This window comes from Symphalangus syndactylus, chromosome 18, assembly GCF_028878055.3.
Source record: "Symphalangus syndactylus isolate Jambi chromosome 18, NHGRI_mSymSyn1-v2.1_pri, whole genome shotgun sequence".
Classification (NCBI taxonomy): domain Eukaryota; kingdom Metazoa; phylum Chordata; class Mammalia; order Primates; family Hylobatidae; genus Symphalangus; species Symphalangus syndactylus.
Genome location: NC_072440.2, coordinates 41,687,434 through 41,710,468, shown reverse-complemented (window position 1 = coordinate 41,710,468; position 23,035 = coordinate 41,687,434). Strand labels below are relative to the sequence as shown.

General features: G+C 39.1%; 1 non-coding gene across 1 annotated transcript; it reads left to right on the top strand.

Annotated features, from left to right (window-relative positions):
• Nucleotides 1–12,236: 12,236 nt before the first annotated feature.
• On the top strand, nucleotides 12,237–12,339 carry LOC129468736 (small nucleolar RNA U13). The gene has a single exon (XR_008652813.1). It is a non-coding gene; the product is annotated as a small nucleolar RNA U13 (small nucleolar RNA).
• Nucleotides 12,340–23,035: the final 10,696 nt, after the last annotated feature.

The following is a 23,035-nucleotide window of genomic DNA, read 5'->3' as shown; positions in this document are numbered from 1 at the left end:
TCTTGTTCCTGATTTTAGAGGAATAGTTTTCAGTGTTTTGCCATTGAATAGAATGTTCACTGTATGTTTTACTACGTTGAGGCAATTTCCTTTTATTTCCAGTTTGTTGAGTTTTTTTATTATAAAAGAATGTTGAATTTTGTCAAATGATTTTTCTGCATCAATTGATATGATTGTGTGTGTGTTTTGTCTTCATTCTGTTAATATGGTATATTACACTGATTTTTACATTTTGAATCATCCTAGCATTCCAGGAATAAATTCCACTTGGTCATGATATATAATCCTTTTAATATGCTGCTGAATTTGGTTTGCTAGTATAAAATTTATTTAATTAATATATTTTGCTTAACCTAATATATCAAAATATATTATTTTCAGTGTGTAATTAATATAAACTGTAATTAGTGAGATATTTTATGTTTTTTCACACTCAGTCTTGGAAACCAGGTGTCTATTTTATATTTACAGACATCTCTATTTGGATGATACCCATTTCAAGTGTTTAACAGCCATATGTTGCTAGTGGCCACCATTTTGGATACCACAGCTCTGGTCACTGTGTTAAGAATTTATAGTAAGCTCACACATTGCCGGTGGGAATGTAAAATAGTGCAGCCACTTTAGAAAACAGTTTGATAGTTCCTTAAAAAGGTAAACATAAAGTTACCATATGATCCAGGAATTCCTCTCCTAGGTATATACCCCAAAGAATTGAAAACATTTTTATGCAAAAATGTGTATATGAATTATAGCTGCACTATTCATAATAGCCAAGAGATGAAAACAACCCAAATGCCCATTAACTGCTGCTTAGATAAACAAAATGTGATATGCCTATGCAATAGAACAGTAATCAACCAGAAGAAGGAATAAAGTACTTATTTATGCTACAACATGAATGAACATTGAAAATATGGTAAGTGTAAAAAAAAGACATAACTGGGAGGCCGAGGCGGGTGGATCACCTGGGGTCAGGAGTTCAAGACCAGCCTGGCCAACATGGCGAAACCCTGTCTCTACTAAAAATATAAAAATTAGCTGGACGTGTTGGTGCGTGCCTGTGATCCCAGCTACTCGGGAGGCTGAGGCAGGAGAATCACTTGAACCTGGGGCACGGAGGTTGCGGTGAGCCGAGATCACGCCATTGCACTCCAACCTGGGCAACAAGAGCAAAACTCCGTCTCAAAAAAAAAAAAAAAAAAAGACATAAAAGGCACAAGTAGTATGATTCCTTTCATCTAAAATATTCAGATTAGTGGCAGTTAGTATTTTTCCAGGGGCTGGTGGTGAGGAGAGTGTGGAAAGTGACTGGGATGGGGTTTCTTTATGGAGTCATAAAAATGGGATTAGTGGCAATTTTTGCACAAGTTTGTGAATATGCTAAAAACTGCTGATTTTATATTTTAAAATGGTAAATCGTATGATATGTGAATTATATTTTAATTTTAAAAGATATTGTACAGTATTGTACAGAAAAGGAACATGGATGAAGCTTAAAAATTAGGAGGTTATTGCAATAGTGTTAGGAAGAGACAAATACAGCTTGGGCAGTGTAGTAGCAGTACAAGTGTTGAGACAGACCAGATTCTGGGAATATTTTGAAAAGTGGAGCCAAATAATTTTTGGATGGATTTTAGTCTGAGTGTCTGGAAAGATGGGATTTCCTCATGGGGCATGATGTTGGAGAAATAATTGGGGTTACTTAAAAACAGAAGTTTGCTTTTGGACATAAGTATGAAATGCCCATTAGACATCTCATGATAACCAGTAAGCAGCTGGATATACAAATGAATCGGGGGAGAGATAGGTGCTGGAAAGAGAGAGACTTAGGCATCAACATATATAAACGGTATTAAAAGTCATGAGACTAGATGAACCCAGGAGGTGAGTTTAAATATAGAGGGACACAGTCCTGAGTCCTGGCTCACTCCAACACTTAGGGTTCTGGGACATGAGAAAGATGCTGCAATAATGATAAAGAAGGAGTGACCAATTAGGAAGAAGAAAATTTGAACGAATTATGGCCTGAAAGCCACAGGAAAAAAACAAAACAAAACAAAAAAAAACGTGGTTTAAGAACTGAGTGATCCATAGTATCAAATGCTGTTGATAGGTCAGGTAAGATTAGGGCTCAGAAATTACCACTGGATTTAGCAGCACAGAGGTCATTTGTAACCTTGGTGTAATCAAGGTGAAAGGAAAATTGTATTAGATAAACAGAGAGTGAAAAGATTATTGTAAATGAACACAGAAAAATGGGCCCACAGACTAAAAAGAAGTGGAGTCACAATATTCTTTTAAGGTGTAAGTAATAAGTCTATTTGTGTGATAATGTGGACAATGCAGTAAAGACAGAAAAGTCAAGATTCAGGAGAGGAAAAATGGCTCTGGAGTGTAGTTCGGCAATAGTTAAAATGAGGGTGTGAAAATACTTCAAACACAGAAAAGTATTTTCAAATGAAAGCAAATATATGATACGGCCTTTGAAAAGATTTACTGATTTTGTTTTGGGGGAGTTAGTAAGGGCAGAGTCACTTGGGTTGCTCGTGTACTTTTTTTCCTCCAAACTTTATAACCTCATTGGTAGTGTGCTCAAAGTAAAGTAATGAGACAGAATTCAACCCACTGAGAAAGCAAGCAGATGGCAGCATGTGAATGAGGTTGAGATAGGGAACCAAATGGATGTGGATGCACCAGACAGCAATTGAAGGCAACTCAGATTTCATTAGGTAATGTTGGTTGTCAGGAGACAGATTAAAAATGTTTCCTGTCACTGAACTTCCCTGCAATCTCTGAGGTTGCAGGAGACGTTTTTCTCAGGGCCTAAACATCAGCCCATTCCTGAAGTTGCTGGAAACTACTCAACAAACATTTTGCTAACGATTACAAAATCACAAGCTCTTCCTAAGACTCACAATCAATCAACAGCTTAGGCAGGAAGTAGTTGTAATCTCTTGGGTCATCTCTTTTCATTTTTTGTCTCTTACTCTATCCGAGGAGCTGGATTGAGTTAGCCTTTGATTTCAGCTGAAGGAACTGCTTGCTGAGCTCAAACAACAGCCAGCTAATTCCAGGAAAAGCCCTGGGAATGTATAAGGTACTTCGGAGACTCTCCAGGGAACCCAGCGCTTCTGCTGCTCTTTCCCAAACAACTTCAAATCTGCAGGCTCAATTGCAAACTTCTCTAATGAAAGAGATGCTCTAGAAGGAGTGGCTTCCTGTAGAGGCTGAAGCTGGCCCTTGTTGTCCTGCTTTTTTTCTCTAATGATCTATCTTCTCCTAAGGGATGTAGCTTTGAAGGGGAGAGGTCATTGACCTTCCTTTACCAACCTGTCCTAGGTGTGGATACATCATTCTTCCTTAATATTCCTTAGTTGTGACCAGGTTGAATGTTCAAATGAAACTCCACTAAACAGCAGAGTATAACCAAAAGGAAGTACACTAAAATATGCCAAACGGAAGTAACCAAGATAATCTGGGTTAAAAGAAAGAGTTTTTAAATTTTCAACTTGAGGTCTCTAAGGGCTTGAGGTCTGCTAAGTAATTGATGCCTTCCTACTTAACTCCCAGGGTGCTCACAAGTTTTAAAAACAAACAAAAAATGTCTTTAATTTCTTTATTGCTTGAAATATACTTGAGGTGTTTTTAATTTTTTATTTTTTGAAGTACAGACTTACTGAGCAAGATTTGGGAAGCCATAAGAGGTCACTTCCCATCTGCCTAGAATCCACTTCTTAGGTCCCATCTATGCATCTCCACCAGATAAGGTTATTTTACTTTTGTCTACCCCTAGTAAGAAAAGAATTTATAAGGTTGGGCACGGTGGCTCACGCCTGTAATCCCAGCACTTTGGGAAGCAGAGGAGGGCAGATCACAAGGTCAGGAGTTCCAGATCAGCTTGGCCAGCATGGTGAAACCCCAACTCTACTAAAAATACAAAAATTAGCCAGGCATGGTGGCATGTGCCTGTAATCCCAGCTACCCAGGGGGCTGAGGTAGAAGAATCGCTTGACCTCGGGAGGCGGAGGTTGCAGTGAGCCAAGATTGCACCACTGCACTCCAGCCTGGGCAACAGAGTAAGAATCCATCTCAAAAAAAAGAAAAAGAAAAAAATAATTTATAAAGAAGTAAGACTCCAGGTGCCTATTCCAAATTCTCTTGCCAGCACTGTAAAATCAGAACTTTCTTCTCCAATTATCACCCTGCCACACACACACACACACACACACACACACACCACAAATTAAAACAAGTGGGGCACTGAAAAGTCTCAGAGAATGACCACTGTCCAGGTGTCTCTCCACCCACCCTTGACTGGCTTGTGGGTTCCATTTTGTCTACCAGCCATGCCTTGGTGGTTACTTTGACCTAGATATTCAGAAAAAGAGCGGGTCAGCCTGTATACTTTGTTGAGTGCTTTCTTCTCTTTTTTCTCTGGGGTGCTGGATGGGGATTTTGAGTGGTGGCCATAAATGGTAAGAGAGAAACTTAGAATTGGACCTTCGAGTTTTGTCTGCAAACACTGCAAAAGAATAAAGACACTATTATACATTACTAAATGCATTTTTCTCTGACCCTTGCACAAGTTGTAACATCCCCCTCAGTATAGATAACCATGCCTCCGGGCCTCCAGGGTATCTGCAGATAGTTAAGGAAACTGGAGTAAGCAGTGACCTGGTGGTGGCCTTTGGATTCCAGCAGATACAAGCCATACACAGCAGGACCCTGTAATGTCCCAAAGACTTGGTGGTATCGGGAGGAGATAGCTAGAGCAGAAGAAAGGCATGGTCCCTTCTACTTGCAGCAGAACCAGAAGCCAACTAGACTCATTCCTGAGCTGTTGTAAAACATCCCTGAAACTCCCAGAACTGTCCAGGGAAAACATTAATAGGAAGCTAGATTTCGAAATAGCATGAAAAGACTAGAGCCGGAAAAACATAGGTCATGGTCAGACATAGTTCTTTGCTTACAATGGATTTGAGAAAGCAAACCAGTTAGGAGGTCAATGTAGTAAATCAACACGGGAGATTATGTCAGCCTCAATTAGGGTGAGTACAGCAGGAATAAGTTAATTGGATGTGTGTAAGCGATACTATTGAGTTAGAATTGACAAAAGTTGGTGATTGACTTGATATGGGGTGTGACCGATCAGATAGGCTGAGATGGAAGACCACTTCCAGGGTGATTCCCAAGGTCCCAGCTGGGCTGTCACAGATGAGCCATCCCCTCCAGCACCCTTGCAAGCCACATACATTCTTCCTAGATTTTGAAATGGCCTTCTCTATATTCTTAAAACTAACTCCCAGGGGTGGGCCTGCTCTGCTTTCACAAAAAGATGTGCTTTGCCCTAGGAATAGGATCAATTTTGTTTATTGTTGGGCAGAATTTAAGAAGCCCAGAGTGCTGACTTCTTCACATCTGTTTCAACCTGAAACTCGTGTAACCACTTCATTATCATGACTTTTTCTTCAAACATCAGAAACTAGACCCCTGACTTTTAATAATCTAAATTCTAAAGTACCTTGAGAACTGAGGTCAAATAATCCCCCTTATCAATACTGGAGTTCAGCTCTAGTTACCTAAGTCCAACCTCCTTAACTCAACCATCTGCATTCCTGGATGTTTACACACTTTCTGCCCATAGAGTCCCCACTTCAATTTTCCACTCTGCTTCTGGGAGGTCTCCTGTAGCCCAGTGTGGGCTATTTCTGTTGCTAATCAACTGTATATTGTTTAATTTTTGCCATAGTCTTCTGATGCTATGCCACCTTCCTCTGTTTTTCAGCCAGTGACCTGCTATTGATGTCTTTTCAAGTATGTTCCCACCAGAAGGTTTTCTGATGTCTAAAAGAACTTTTTGCTCTTCAATTTGATGTGATCAACTATCATTAATACCTTAGCAGGTCCTCAGGAGCTCTCTCAAAGAGTTAGCCATTTGAGCTTCTGCAATTTCTATTAGAAACGTGACATCCTAAATCCATACTTTGCAGAGGTTCTGCTTTTTTTTAAAATAAGCTAAATGAAATAAATTAAAACTAAGATTTTGAAAGTATATTAAATACTGATTTGGGGGAGTTCAGCCATTTAATTTGTAATAAGATTTAGTAAACAATTTTTTTTTTTTTTTTTTTTTTTTGAGACGGAGTCTCGCTCTGTCGCCCAGGCTGGAGTGCAGTGGTGCAATCTTGGCTCACTGCAAGCTCCGCCTCCTGGGTTCACGCCATTCTCCTGCCTCAGCCTCTCCAAGTGGCTGAGACTACAGGCACCCGCCACCACGCCCGCCTTATTTTTTTGTATATTTAGTAGAGACGGGGTTTCACCGTGGTCTTGATCTCCTGACCTCGTGATCCGCCCACCTCGGCCTCCCAAAGTGCTAGGATTACAAGCGTGAGCCACCGCGCCCGGCCTAGTAAACTATGTTTAAGTCATTTGGGAAAAAATTTTATTTAAATCTCAAAATGTTACAAACTTTTATAAGGTGTCAATTCTTTCCTCATTAAGGACTGAATTTAAGTACATTGGAATTAGACCAGAAGTTTTAACTTTGGCTGCAAAATGGATTCACCTGGGGAGCTTTAAAAAAGTATTAATGATTGAGTCTTGCCTTCAGAGAATCTGGTTAATTACTCTGGGACACATCTGGGCAGTGGCATTTTTAAAAGCTCCTAATCATCCTAATGTGCAGCCAAATTTAAGAATCATTGAATTAGATTGATGACATTTAATGGTAGTTTTGAAAATATTAAACATTGTTTATATGGGTTTAAAAACACAGGAAAATTTTATACACCTTTTAGAGATCATCACTTTTAACTTTTTTGTTAATTACACACACATGCACACACACACAGGTACATATATGGTATTCAAAATTTCTAAAAACAACCAACAATGTTAAATTCAATAAAAATAATAAAGAGCAAACTCCACCGGTTGCTAAGAAAGGGGAATATTAGGGAAGATTTTTAATGGAAATGAAAACCTACTGGGCAAAATGAATTTTGCATGCATTAGCTTGTTTATTTATGCAACCCTTTGTGCTAAGTATTATTACTCCCATTTACAAAAGGGGTCCTGGCATTGAGAGAGGTTGAATCACTCATGCAAAGTCTAGTAAGTGGTGGAGCTGTCATTAAAACCAGACGGTAGACATTCATTTCTTACTCCAGCTCACTCATCAGCTCTTTATAGGAGGGTAGTAGGTAGGAAGGATCATCCTGGTGTTGAGTTTAAGAGTCTGCTTTTAAGGGTCTGAAAACTTGACTTTCGTTCTATTCAATGTTGACTAGATTCAGGGAAACTGATTTGTTCTAACTATATTCACAAAACACCAAACGTATAAAATTTCCAATGTATTATTTTTAAACTGTTAAATAGACCAAAACATTGTGTTGGCCTTTTCTCCCTTGAAAATAGTTAAATAGGTTGAAAAATCATGAAGCTGTTGAGTAAACTAGATTATTTAATGGATACTGCCATTAAGCTACAGAGAGCTGGAGGCATACATCTCCACTGTAGGGAGATAACCACCATGAAATGATGATTGTCCATGTTAGGTGTTAAGACATTCTCTCTCTGAACAGTGTGAGGTCACAGATTCCTGTGATTTCACTTTCCCTTCTGTATACTCCATGCAAAATTTCTGCCTTTTTCCTCTCACACTTTTCTTCTCATTTCTCTTAACACCATTGTTTAGGCTATGGTTTCTGTCCCTTTCTGTCAAGTCTGGGTTAGATTTCTGGAGCTGTTCTTCCTGCTTTGTCTAATGGGACATCCTGTTCCTTGGTTTACTGTTGCTCAAATTGTGTTGCTTGCAATATCAGTATCACAACCATTTGAGGTGCTAATTTAAAAATGTAGACTCATGGGATCCCCACCAGAAATACTAAATCAGAATGTCTGATTTGGGGCCTGAGAACCTAGATTTTAAGGAAATAACTACATGATATGTATAAATACCATGAGGTAACTTCTGCAGAAGGTTCATTTCATTTGTCATGTATCACCTGTCCTGGTTTAAACCTGAAGAAGTTACCTTATTTCCAAAATCTAGGGTGGCTTTTAAGATGGCACCTATATACTGAGTAGAGTAACAAGTTGGCTCAAGTTAAAAGTAAAAGGAATTATAAAATCTGGCCACTAGTAGTTCAAGTGATGGGCAAAATTAATCCACATTTTTAAGTGACTTAAAAAATATTAGAAATCAAAGAAAATAGTATAATGCTTTAGTGAGTTTTGAAAATAAAGGCCTGAAGAAAAGAGAAATTTAAAAAAGGAGGCTTTGACTATGTAACACTAAAAATAGGGGAAAAAATCATCCAGGGCTTTTAGTGGGTTTAACATCTGGTTTTTGTTATAGCATGGTTGATTTGATTATCTCTGATATATAATACGGCTGCAAAAACATGAAGAATCGAAAAATGATCATCTTTGAGACCCCACAATGACAGGGGCAGAGCCAGCTTTATTTAAGGAAAGGGGCCTGCATTGTGACCAAGAAAGGGACCATCTTCATGGTTTGTTTAAGGCTAATTCAATGGCCTGCAACAAATAACAAAATAATCAAAAATTATTTTTTAAAGATGTAGTCTTTAATCGACTTGCTCCGTAAAATCTCGCTTTGGGGGATGGTAGTGTCAATGGAAGACGACCATCTTGAGAAGTCAGCAAATATCAAGAGGTATTTATCAGCTTGGGAGAGAAAGAGTTGAGCTTTTCATTAATCTTAGTTGGGAAGTACCTGAGTGATGTCTGCACACAGGCTAATGGGTAGCTCTTAACCATTTCCCTGGAGAACAGTAGAGGAAGAAGGCTTTGCACTGCAGCAGGGCCTTGTACCAGCTCAAAGGAAATGCTTCCAACCTAAAAGGGTAGTGAGAGGTTGTTAATAGGAAACATTTCTCTGTATCTTTCTAGAGATCTTTAGAAATGGATCTGAAACTCTGTAAGAATGGATCTGAAATCCTGTAAGAATAAACAAACCATTGTTTTGTGTCTTTCTTTCCCCTGCCTCATTCCCAGGTAATAGATTTGGGAAATAAACTAGGTCACCCTCAGACTACAATTGCTTCTTTATTTTCTCCAACCTTCCAGATTGGTGTTAGCTTCCTCATTAAGCAGGTCAGAGTACTGTTAACACCTAGTATGGTCCTACTTACCAATCTTGGTGGATTGGTTATTATATAGTAAATTTGCAACAAAACAAAACAAAACAAAACAAAAAAAAAACTTATGCTTATTGAAAAGTAAGAAAAATTACATTTTTTAGTCGTATTTCTTTCTTATTTTATCTTATTTAATTTTATTGAGACAGGGTCTTGCTCTGTTTTACAGGCTGAAGTGCAGTGACCCAAACATAGCTCACTGCAGCCTTGATCACCTGATCCTCCTGTCTCAGCTTCTCGAGTAGCTGAGACCACAGACATGGGTCATGATACCAGGCTAAATCTCCTAATTTTAACTATACCAACTTTAAAACAAAACAGAAAATTTAGTTTCAGGCTTTGAATTGTAACATTTTAGGTATTCATGGAGACTTTATTGAGATATATTAAAGCATGGTAAGCTCTAATGAGAAATATATCTAGATAGACAGCATTTTCTTAAAAAGTGTAGCCAAATTATGGCTGAGTGATTGCCTGGGTTTTTCTCCTGTACATCAGTTTCTTAATCTTGCATTATAACCTAAATTATTTGGGCCTGGAAGTATCTTAGCAGGTTCTCAAGCGATTCTTAGAAAATACTCGTGCAGCAGCCTCTCCTAGACAAATTCAGACAGCAACGGGGGAAGTTTTTATGATGTGGTGGATTAATTAGGTTTAGAATAATTTCTTGCCTCCAAAGTAAGCAATAGCATCCTCAGTAGTTGCGAGAACTCCTTTTCCCACATGGACAAGTTCACCATGAAATCTGAAAGTTAGGTGCCGCTTGGCAGTGCGCTACACTTTATGTCTGGGTGACCAAGAGTCACAGATGGGATGGGAACACTAGGATTCTGGGAGGCAAAGAGAGAAAGCCCGAAGTTTAGCAAACAGTCTCTACACTGTCACAGCCACATGGTAGCCTTTTTCGAATCAAAGAAAAAAAAATTCACCTATTTAGACCATTTTAGAATTGAAGGTTGTCAATTTTATGATTTAAGAACATTAGGAAAATATTTCATGAGTCACTGTACCATACCCAGAATCAGGTGCCTGGATACACAATTAGAGAAATTAATTGCACTCTTTTTACATTAAAATTACTCTTCCATATGCCAGGTGACATGGCTCCACCTCATTCAAATGTTCCTCCAACTTTCCTGGCTTACCTTAGTAGAAGAATATATTCCAAAATTTCAGGACATAGTTGTAACTAAGAGATCTTACTAACATACAAATGGCAGTGTGTCCGGAATTGGTGGGTTCTTGGTCTCACTGACCTCAAAAATGAAGCCGCAGACCCTCGCCGTGACTGTTACAGCTCTTAAAGGTGATGTGTCCAGTTTGTTCCTTCTGATGTTCGGACATGTTCGGAGTTTATTCCTTCTGGGGGGTTCGTTGTCTCGCTGGCTTCAGGAGTGAAGCTGCAGACCTTCAAGATGTGTGTTACAGCTCTTAAGGCAGGCGCGTCTGGAGTTGTTTGTTCCTCCCGTCCGCAGTTGTTCATTCTTCTCGGTGGGTTCGTGGTCTCACTGGCCTCAGGAGTGAAGCTACAGACCTTCACGGTGAGTGTTACAACTCATAAAGGCAGTGAGGACCCAAAGACTCAGCAACAGCAAGATTTATTACAAAGAGCAAAAGAACAAAGCTTCTACACTGTGGAAGGGAACCCCAGCGGGTTGCCACTGCTGGCTCCGCCCGCCTGCTTTTATTCCTTTATCTTTTATTCCACATCCTGCTGATTGGCCCATTTTACAGAGAGCTGATTGGTCCATTTTGACAGGGTGCTGATTGGTGTGTTTACAATCCCTGAGCTAGACACAAAAGTTCTCCAAGTCCCCACTAGATTAACTAGACACAGAGCACTGATTGGTGCATTTATAAACCTTGAGCTAGACACAGGGTGCTGATTGGTGTATTTACAATCCCTTAGCTAGACATAAAGATTCTCCAAGTCCCCACTAGACTCAGGAGCCCAGCTGGCTTCACCTAGTGGACTCCACACCTGGGCCCAGATGGAGCTGCCAGCCAGTCACCCGTCATGTGCCCCCACTCAGCCCTTGGGTGGTCAATGGGACCGGGTGCCATGGAGCAGGGGGCGGCGCTTGTTGGGGAGGCTCGGCTGGGCAGGAGCCCACAGCAGTGGGGAGGTTCGGGCATGGCAGGCTGCAGGTCCCAAGCTCTGCCCTGCGGGGAGGCAGCTGAGGCCCAGCAAGAATTCAAGCACAGTGCCCGCGGGCCAGCACCGCTGGGGACCCGGCGCACCCTCCGCAGCTGCTGGCCCGGCTGCCCGGGACCAGTCCAGCCGCTCCGAGAGCGGGGCCCACCGAGCCTACGTCCACCCGGAACTTGGGTTGGCCCATGAGCACCACGCGCAGCCTCGGTTCCTGCCCACGCCTCTCCCTCCACACCTCCCTGGAAGCCGAGGGAGCCGGCTCCGGCTCTGACCTCGGCCAGCCCAAAGAGGGGCTCCCATAGTGCAACAGCAGGCTGAAGGGCTCCTCCAGCGTGGCCAGAGTGGGCGCCAGGCTGAGGAGGCGCCGAGAGTGAGCGAGGGCTGCCAGCACACTGTCACCTCTCAGTAGTACAGTCCTTATAGATGATATAAAGTAGAAAGCCCTTTAGTTGAGCTTTGGAAAGAAACACCAAGCCCCAGATAATTAAGGGTTGGCTTAAAGACAAACTATGACTTTGGCAATTTTGTTTTTCATTTTCATAACTTCTGTTTTATTGGATCAAGAAGCTCTTTTGTGGGTTCATTTCAATGATGTGCCTGTCAGTTTAATCCAATCATAAGTAAATTTAGTCAAATAATCAGTTGGAATTGATTTAAATGGATTGACAGGTGGTTTTGAGGTCTTCAGATTATTACCTCTGAGGCTATTTACTCTACGTGTGTGTGTGTTCTAAAGCCAGGAATGTGGCCCAAGGGAAGAACACAGAATGGTAACTATAAGAGAAAGAATATTACTTTGTGTAAATATAGGTGAGGCCAATGCAAACATGACAGGCCAAATGTAATCCTGTGTGATGGAAATTTTTTTTTAAGTTCCAAGTCAGTAGAATTATTTTCACATAAAAAGATGGAATCAGATCCTTTTGTAGTTTATGAGCATGATGATTGAGTGTTCACACACGGGTGTGAGATGTGCCACCCTCAAACTTGTTACGACTTCGGCTTATTACCCAACTGACCTGAAGAAAGGGAAAGAAAAGGAAAGACTGACTCTTATTTAAATAACAGTATTGATACTTGACACTGTTAATTTCCTTTTCATATTCTTAGGAGTATCTATTCATAACAATATGAAAAACATTGCTTTGACTTATATTCTCAAGCATTTCTTATGTTTGGTAGGTAAGAAAGTATATTCAGTTATATCTCAAACTAAGATATAGTACTATCCCTGCCTTCATCAGAAACTGTGTGAAAATAAGTAGTCAACATTTTGTACTGTTTAGGATATTGTGTGCTTATTTAGTGGTTTGACTTCAAATACATTTACAGGTAATGTAGAGTGGCTGCCTTCACAAAGAAGGGATGGAAAGGCAGTCAGAGAGAGGTACAAGGAGAACAATAACCACAGAGATGGTTTATTCCTTGTTCAGAATATTAGATATAGACTAGTTCATTATAGTACCTTAAATCATATCATATTTCTAAGATATTTAATGATAATCATTCAAGTACTTCACAGCCTGAAAAGTCTCCATGCACTTCCCTATAGAGATGGGTCCAAAATATATTTGAACACATTTTAAAAGTAAGTTGTTTATCAAACCTTCAGTTTTTTCTACCTCTCTGCTCTTATCTCAAAAGGAGACGTTCCCTAAAGCTTGCAGGTTGCCATAAATTACTGAGCTTTGGAGAAAAGTAATGAACGCATTTGCTTTGTTTTTGCTTTACAACTTTACAGCAACCTTGAAAATAAATGAAAACTAGCAGGATGTTTATTTTAGGAAATTTTCATGGACTTTATATAAACTGCAGTAAGTCATCAAAAATAAAAGAAAAGGCAATGGGAAAGAAACTAATGTGATAGTGATGACTGAACTGTGATCTCCTAATTGCAGCTGTATATTATCTACCTATAGCTACATGGCAACATAATATATTTATATCAATAAATTAGCAGCAAATTCCAATGCTCTTCGTCATTGTTTGCCCCATACTACCTACTTAAACCTCTTCGTCAAACTGCTAATTATTAGATTTTTTTCACCTTCTGCATGTATCTTCAAAACATCTTCCTCTTATTGATTAATGGCCAGTCACTACATTTTATCAACTTACTCTTTCTGATGTCTGATAGGATTAAGCCTGAGGGTGTCAAGGAAGCAGGAGGGAAAAGTATTCAGATCATACCTTAATTTGCATTCCTTTTAAATACAGGAGAGTTTACAAAGCATTTATTCTATTACAGCTATCAATTTGCTATTTATATAGGCGTCCTGAGAGCCAGATGGTATCAGGTTAGAGGTTGGTCCTATCATTTCAGGAGCAACCTCCACTTCTGAAGTCACAGGCCCCAAGAACAATGACCAAGGTCACCCTCCACAGCAGGGCTTTGCTTTTCTTTGAGGAGAGATAGCCCTTCAATGCTGAGAAACCCAGCTTCCAGGAACTGCAGGCCTCAGCCCAGGCACTGTCTTTCACGTAGTCCTGCAGAGAACAATTGTGTGAAGCACGGTGACCTCAGAAGCCCAAAGCCTGGCAGGCTATTTATGAATGCAGCGTGCTCAGAAAATGGGTTCAGGATGAGGAAACCCTATCAGAGCCCAATTTAGCTCCCACTCTGCCTGTGAGAGCATCCTATGAGAAAATGAGGGTAAATATAGCAATAACCAGGTTGCATGTTGTGCTTCTGAGAGCAGAAATGAGAGATCTTCAGAGAAGTTTTAGCCAGACAAATAGGATTTTGGGAGCATTTGTTGTGAAGCTAAATTATTGAGGTGTTTTTCTATTGGCTTTTTGTCTTTTTTGAGGGAGTTGAAAATCTGGTCAATGAATTCCCACTTTTACGTAAGAAAACATTTTACAATGAATATGGGATAAATAATATTGCTCATCTTCGAAATGTGATGGCCCCATTGTTATTTCCAGAGCAATCTAAATAGATAAAATAGTTTCTTTCCAAGCATGTCAGCCACTTTGGGCTAATGCAGCTTATCATCTGTGAGAATTAGGCCTGGCCTGAAAATGCCCTCAGCAGGCTTCAGTATAGTTTCCCTTATGTGATATAGCCATGTTAGTAATAATGACAGAGGACACTCTGTCCCAGGTGTCAATCACCTAGTAGAAGAAGGACAAGAGCTTCCTCAAAAGAATGCAGCAGCTAATGCAGAATGCTGTAAGACTCCAGCTTCACTGCTTTGAAACCTCCTGCAGATTCTTTTGTTCTTCACACACGATATATTTCACTCTTCAAATAGCTCCATGCTGCTTAATATCTAGAGTTCCTTTCATGAACTGTCACATGCTTAGGTTGAAGCAGACAGTAACTTAATTAAAGCCTCAGGGAGCGCATGTATTATCCACTATAACTGGCCCTTCACTGAAAGGAAGATGGCATTTAGTAGCAGTTTTGGGCTGTGATAACCAATAAAGTTAAAGTAAGAAGAATACTGCAAGTGGAAAATGCTACAACCTTACAGAAAAGCAACACGACTGCATGAAGCAGGGGCTGCCAAGGAAGTCATAATGTTGAGCCAATAATTCTTTTGGAGTTTTTCATAAGCAAATAATCAATAAAAACCCAAAGCTATAAGGACACAATTGCTCATTGCAATAACTGATATCCCAATCCCCAAAGAACAGAAAACAAAATCTCTGTAATTATAAATATGCATATTGGGAATCTCAGTCTGGTCATTGACTAAAATATATTTTAATTTTAAAAAGCATATATTTATAAACATACACATTTGAAAACGTGAGCTATGTTCTAGCAGTTCAAAGGCATTTGCCAAGACGTTACAATAATCTTGATGTAATTCCCTATTGTTCGCTTAAAAGATTATAAAACTTCCATTGAGCTTTTCTGTATTAAAACGAAACAACTCCATTCTACCTTCATCCCCTCTGGAAAGAATATAACACCACCTTTACGTGTTTCTGGTATTAAAAATGCATATTTTAGCCAGTGCTAAGTGGAGAATCTGTTGCTTACTATTTGTAACCATGGGCTGGTAACAATTTCTCTCCAGAGTCACAGGTCCATGCAAAATGAGAGTACATGACCTCAGGCCTTGCCCTTCTCCTTCTCCGTCTTTACTAACATGCAGGAGTCCATACCCAGGACAATGGAACTGTATATGAAACAATATAATTCATGATAACACAATGACTCCTTAAAAACAAAGCTTCCCAAGTGGTGTGAAGGAAATGACATCACTTTTAGACTGGACAAGAGACTTAGTGTTTCAGCAAGCATATGAATACAAGTTCTCTACCTGGATGAAATACATGCTATCATAAAGTAGTATTCACAGCATGATTAGGATGAGAATACAGTCAGAGATGACAAAAATAACCTTTTTATGTTTTTTAATTCTGCACAATTATTCTGGGGCTTTTAAAAATGATTAATGACAATGGCTGCCCGATTCTGAGACTTTTTACCTGTCTATGACTTTAAAAAATTAGAAATGCATGAGTTTTTAAAAAGTCAAAGTGAGAACTCAGAAGTGTTAAACTGAAAGTAATAAAAGCACTTTCACAAAATTATTTTTTACCTAAGGGAATCTATTTCAAGTCATATTCAGGATTCTGACTGATGAGTTGATGGATATGTCTGAATTCCATAAAAGAATATGAATTCAAGGGCACAATGTATTTGGGGGAGGAAACAACTTTATTTAAAAGGCATTGAAATTGATGTTCAAAAATTGTGTGCTTCTGGGGAATAGGAGAGGACAAATTCTCTAATGAGAGCTGAGGATGAAAGTGAAGCGTGTAGGAAGAGAGATACAGACACATAGAGAGAGGCTTTGCAGATATACATGTAAGGGCAGTCTCCATCCACAGCCTGAAGAAGTACAAAAGGTCACTTTCTTGTCTCTGACATATAAGAATAGTATTCTATCATGCAGCAGCCTCTATGAATTTGGATACCTCAGCTCATGTCTGAAAACAAAGAATAAAATGTCAAATTCGCCAGTATAAGTTCTGAAAAGTTTCATTATGAAGTCCCCAAATCCAGTAGCATAATTATTAGCGAGGTCTTGACAGCAAGTGTCAGGATGTGTCAATATTGCCTGAACCCGGTCGTGATTCAGGAACTACAACACTGACCTTTACCCCAGACACAGTGAGTCTAAAGGCAGTTGTGACATAAAGCTCATTTCAAACAAATGAATAGGGTTGTAAACTGAAGTATAAACAGGATTGTACATAAATCTTTCATCCCTGTATATGTTCATCCTTTTTTTTCAGCTGCCCCAAACATACAAAAAAAGGGAGCTGTGTTTATTTCATTATTTGTATTATAGACTACTTTCAGATTGTGTTTAGAGAAGATGTCTCTTCCTATATGCGTAGGTAGATATACATTGATCTTCCTGGTTGAAGAGAGTTATAAGCAGTGTTTACCTTTTGGTTCCTGTTGTTGCTCCTAACACAGTAATTTTCCTTCAATAAATATTTATTAAATAAATAAAATATAAATAGCTTTCCTCATACGTTACACCATAAGCATAATTAGAAATCATTTTTATTTTAATATCAAGGAGCTTGCTGCATATTTCTAGTTATAATTTGCATGCCACATAATGTAGCATACTGCGCTCTGATTCAGGTGGAGCTGAGTCCTGCCCCTGATCCTTTTTATTAGCTAGATGATCTCCATGGAGGTCATGACAATTTTAAAGGCTCTACTTCCTCAACTGGAGGACGGGAAGGGAAAGGAGGAAAGGGAAGAAAAACTTACCTGGCTTATTTCATAAGATTGCCCTGATGATTGATTGAGATATATGAATGCCGGGTATAAAATATACGACCCCCATCGGTACGCAGTTTGAAAAACTCTAGCAATCATGTCACTCCTTCCAACATGCTGTCTATAATGTGAATTTAGCCCTTATCATTTTTCTCACATTTGTATTTACAAGGCATTTTTCTTTTTTCATTCAGGAACAAAAACTAGGATTCAGTTAGTACACAGACTATTAAATGGGGCTTTCATATAATGAATATTACAGCTTTTTAAAGCCATTTCTCATTATATTGAAAGCTTTAATTTTGAAAAGAAACTCATGTTTTGCCAACCAAGGTAACATGTAGTCTATTGTGTGCAAACAACACAAAATTATTGTTTGCAAATCTTTTTGTACCTAATTCTAGGATTGTCAGGGAAGTGGAAAGATGAAAATGAAATACACGTAGCCACTCCAAGCTTTTGCTTTACTTCAGCCCACCCACTTTTCAAGCACCAAAGTTTGAAGTTGGTTTCTAAATTCAGAACACAGTTTCCTAGAGGATCTATATTTGGAAGATGGATATTTCCCTTGTCTAGAAATACACCCTTTCCTGTGTGCTCTGCAGATATCCAAATGGGAGTTTTCCCAAAACCGAGTAAACAATATCAACTCTTTTGCTTGTTATCTTAAATTTGAATTGAAATCAGTAACTTTGGAAAAACGGTTGGTAATTTGACACAAATGGTGAAGTCTTCCAGTGCTGTGTTCGGACCATGCCTCTGCTCTGCTTTTATGCCCTTTACATTCTTGCATTATTGTACCTACTGTAATATAATCCTATTCTATCTTCCTGATATAAACTCATTGAGGAGAGAGACCTTATTTTTCATTTTTAAGTCTCCTGTGTTTGGCATGGGTTTGGTATAAGGTAAGTGTCTGGTAAGTATTTGTTGAAGGGATGAATAAATAAATTGCATATGAATATACAGACACACATACAGTAAAATGAATTTATAAGGTCAAAACACAGCTGTTTACACAAATGATAACTAGTCCAGTCATGGAAATATAGTAACAGTGACTTAGAGCACAGATTTGTGGTGAGATAAAACAGAGTTCAAAGCCAGCTCTGCCCCTTTGGCTGGCTCTTTGACTTGGGCAAGTTACTACATCTCCTTGTAATAATTGCAGTTATTACATCTCTCGGAGCCTCATTCTCCTCATCTGTAAGGTATGGAATGGGTAACACGATTGAAGGAGGTAAAGCCTGCAAAAATTTTTGTAAGGGTCTGGCCATGTAGCAAGTCCTTGATAAATGGTAGCTCTTAGCATTAAGTGGTAGTCATGGTAGAAAAATAAAGGATGTCCTAATAATTTGTAAGAGATTTTACCACTAGAAACACTATCTTTTTCTTTTATGTAGTGTCTTTCTTTATACACCTTTTCATTCAATCTTCTTGAAGCCAGATTTCCTTCTGACAAATTATTCCATTTTCAGTTCTCCCTAATGGATGAATTCTTTTTCTCTTTATGATAAAATAAATAGAGGCGGCTGATACAGCCACAAATCACTCCAACTTCCTACGGAAATTACTTCATTGATTTCTGAAATGATAAAGGACCTGTAATGTACCTATAAATACACTCATTAAGTCACAAATTGCTCATGGCAGCACAGGAAATCTCAATATACTGTCCAGGCATCATCCTCCCCCAAATACACATTTTCCCAAGGGTGCCCAGCACGGATCCATTATCATAAGTACAGCTGGAGCTAGAGTCATGAATCAAAGGGCAGCTTTCCAGTTCCTCATCCTTTCTGAGTTCATTAGAGTGGGCAAGTTTTCAGACTAACATGTTAGGTCAGAAGTAAGATCATTTGCATAAAACAAGATGAGTATTCACCAGGCAACTTCTCTGTGACATGGTCAGAGTCTGGACTCTAAAAGGAGCCTCTCTTGAAACCCAGAAGGCTCTGATGCAAAAGTAGGAAGGCATCACAGACTTGGAAAGTGGACTGTATTCCCTAGCAACAGACATTTCATTTGTAGGCATGCACCATGTCTCATGTCTGGGGCCTGCTCATATTGTCTTCATGGACAAAGAAGAAAACGATAAAGATTTTGGGCACTGGAAGGTGCAAACAGTGGCTTTATTGCATGTAAGTTCCGTCCCCGGATGCCTGCAAAAAAGCAGAGACCTTGACATCCCTACCTGGAACAGAGACAATTCCAAGATCATTGCACACCCTTTGTGGAATTATACTTAGCAGTGAAAATCTTTCAACCAACTTCTGAACTTGTTAGGGGTGGTTACTGGCAAAATTCTTTGTTTCCCTTTTATATTTATTGACTTTGCCTTCCTCTTACCCCATACTGGCTATATTTCCCTTTTGGGTTTTATTTATTTTGCTGAGGCTTTCAATTTGTTTCTCCCCAAATCTTCTAAGATCTCTAGTCTCATAGGTTAGGTGTTTAAATAATATATTTAAATGGCTTGTGGAAGAACACAAACACAGTGGCATCACGGCAGGCACTAGGCTCCATGACCTGAAAAACAAACTTATTAATGCCTTTGTGTTCTTTTCAGCACATCCCCACTAGTGGAGGGCTAGCTGGCAGCCGCAGCTCACTGCTTAAACCAAAATGAATTTCACAAGAAAACACAGTTCATATGCCAAAAGGAAGTAATTCAATCCAAGTACAGAATAATTTTTTCTGGTACCTTATATTTATTTTTTATGTGCCGTATTTAAACTTTTAATCATCCAGCAGCAGCAGGAATTACTACCCATCATCATTCTTCCCATTGCATTTGGGAACAGCACCAATACTCAAGGATTACCTGGAGTGTAGGGGGTGCGTATTAAATTCCTATTTTCATTTTCCTAAATGTGTCCCATTATCTCTCTATTGTCCTTGGCTTTTGTGAAAGAAAAAGAGGCAAAAATAGGCCTAAACCTGTTCAGACAAGCAGCATCTAGTGAGCAAAAAGAAAATCTCCTGGGTAGGTCTTACTCAAATCTCTTTAATGGCACACTGATTATATATAACCCTATTGACATCTTTAGTGTCACTTTCTTTAGAAAAATTATCAAGTGTTTATCCCTGGGGTTTATGTTGTTACTCTTGGAAAGAATCCACCAAATGTCTGAAATGACTCTGAAGCTACTCTCCTTGAACCTGCCCTATGCTTAGCCAGAGTTTGTCATTAACTGCAGGTGGTTACTGAGCAATTCTAGCTAATCAGAACCTTAAAGGGAGGGCTTTTTAATCCCGTTCGTGGGACGCTTTCCCCCTGAAGTTCTGTTTACTTCTATTTGATGCTTTAGGCAATCCTCTTAACATTTGGGAATAAAGTTTTTCTATTTATCAATTACTATGAAATGTCTTCATGATGTGCTATTATTATATTATCTTTTAAAGGGAAATTTGAAAATTTCTTTGAAAATGGAATCTAGTTTTTTATACAGGATGAAAATTAATCCCTTCTAGGTTTGTCCTCAGCTGTCAGAAAACTCTCATAGCACTCAGTAGTTTTTAATGTCTTTTCTGCTGCAGTTTGAGTCTGGCTAGGGTTTGTGACGAGCCTGTTTAATGGCTTTGTATCTTTTGAGAGATCTTTATGATAAGGGACAACATATACTTTCGTATTTCAAAGACAAATAATTTCAGAAGGTAACATTTTTCTTGAGAGTTGAATTAAAAAATCTTCTAAATTTTGGATAGGAAGTTTTCTAAAATATATTATGCACTTTATTTCCTTCTTAAACAAACTATTTGATGCATATTTCCAAATTTTTAAATAACTAAAATAATCATCATGGACATCGACTATTTTCCTCTGCCTAAAACATAATTGTCTTGGGAATAATTAAGCTATTTGTGGCTGTTTGCTCCATACCAAATGGTCCTGTACTGCTGGTCTTTTACGATCCTTTGTATGGCTTTTGTAAACCATAGATTTTGTCTATGGTCTTCATTGCTTTTACCTCTGTTTGCTTTCACTTCTTGCTGTGCCCTGGGCACTGCTGAGAGCCCTTAGCTAATAACTGACCCCTGGTGCGTGAACATCAGGACATATTTTGACTGCTAGCTCCCTTGAGAACATTGGATTCAGCTGATTTCCCTGTTCCACATATAACTATGATGTACATTACTCTGACATTGAATGGAATCTTTCAAAATAGTCAAAATGGTGGAACACTAAGTACAGGTTGATCCTTTTACTTTAAATGAGTAGAATGTAAAATGCAGAAAGCCAAATAGATACTACCTCTAATAGTAAAAGCAGATGGGCTAGAATCAAAATTTTGTCTATTCTTAAGCTTTATTTAGGAACTAAAGTGGTTTTATTATGTTAAAAATGTAGATTCCTGGACACACTTCAAACCTTCTGGATCAGAATTTCTGCAGGCAGAATTCTTGATTCTTAAGCATGCAACCAATATAATTTTGACAAAAAAAAATTGGGGCCACATTTTGCGAAGTGTTAAGCTATAGTTATCATTATAATAATAATAAATATGCTGGTGAATCATAGTGATCCTTGTTAAAAAAGAATTCTTACTGATAAATAATAGCATTTCTCTATAGTCTTTTCCTTATAATGAATCATCTATTTTTAGAAAAGTTCTGTGAAGTAGAAAATTCATCTTAGCATAAAAAAAAAAATGTAAGATAGTGTTTTTATTCTCAAGAGGCCGATTGGGCTGCAGAACATCTGTGAACTCCTTAAAAGTGCATGCAGCCCGGCGCGGTGGCTCATGCCTGTAATCCCAGCACTTTGGGAGGCCAAGGCAAGCGGATCACGAGGTCAAGAGATCTAGACCATCCTGGCTAACACGGTAAAACTCTGTCTCTACTAAAAATACAAAAAAATTAGCCGGGCGTGGTAGCAGGCGCCTGTAGTCCCAGCTACTCGGGAGGCTGAGGCAGGAGAATGGCGTGAACCCGGTAGGCGGAGCTTGCAGTGAGCCAAGATCGCGCCACTGCACTCCAGCCTGGGCGACAGAGCAAGAATCCGTCTCAAAAAAAAGAAAAGTTTTTTTGGATATACACATTTTTCCGGGAAGAGAGTTGATAACTTTCAAGTGATTATGCCCATTTTAGAGATGAGAAAACTAAGGCTCAAAGAGATTAAGGAACTCGCCCTTAGCAGTTAAAAAATGAGTTATTCTTGCTCTGAATAGTTAAAGAATTTCTCAGCTGAATAGAACTGGGGTCCTAAAGACAGGTGTGTCCGATTCCAAATCCATGCTGTTTTCCATCCAAGGTTAGGGTCTCTCAAGTGGCTTCAAATGTTTTCTTTCATTATTCTTGGAAGAGTTGCCCAATTTTGCCATGAGGTTGCCCTTCCCATGGCCCTGGCCATTCTTTACCACTTTTGTTCACCTACCAGGTGAATCTTGTCTTCACAGTCTAATCATAATGTAATCAAGTGCTTTTCTCTCTTGGAGAAACAATGGCCCTCATTCTCTGTCTTATCTGATCTCATTTTGTTTCCGGTGATAGCTAACTCAGTTTCTCCAGGAGAATTTTCCCAAAATTGTCAGAGAACAACCACACCAGACATATTCAGCAGGTTAGGGGGAACCCAGTTCCCCATTGTGTCCTGTTCCATTTTTATTTTTTATTTTTCAGCTTCTCTTGAGTAAGCACTTGAAGCAGCTGGGAAACTTATACCACCATCTAAGTAAAGCCAGCATGATCTCTGCCTAGCAACAGGAAGCAGGATCTCTTGCCAGTGGCAATGTTTGTTTATCTCAACCAAATGCCTACTCATTCAAGAGACAAACCTGTCCTCTTGGTTGAGTCATTATTTTTTTTTCTAAATAATTATTTCTCTTTAATTATTTATTTAAGATGAGGCCCTTTTTAACAAGTGGGCTTCCACCACCTCCAATACTCCCCACATGGCTTTGTAATATTAGTAATCCTAAAGCGGGTGTTAGAACTCTCAAACTCCTCCACAGA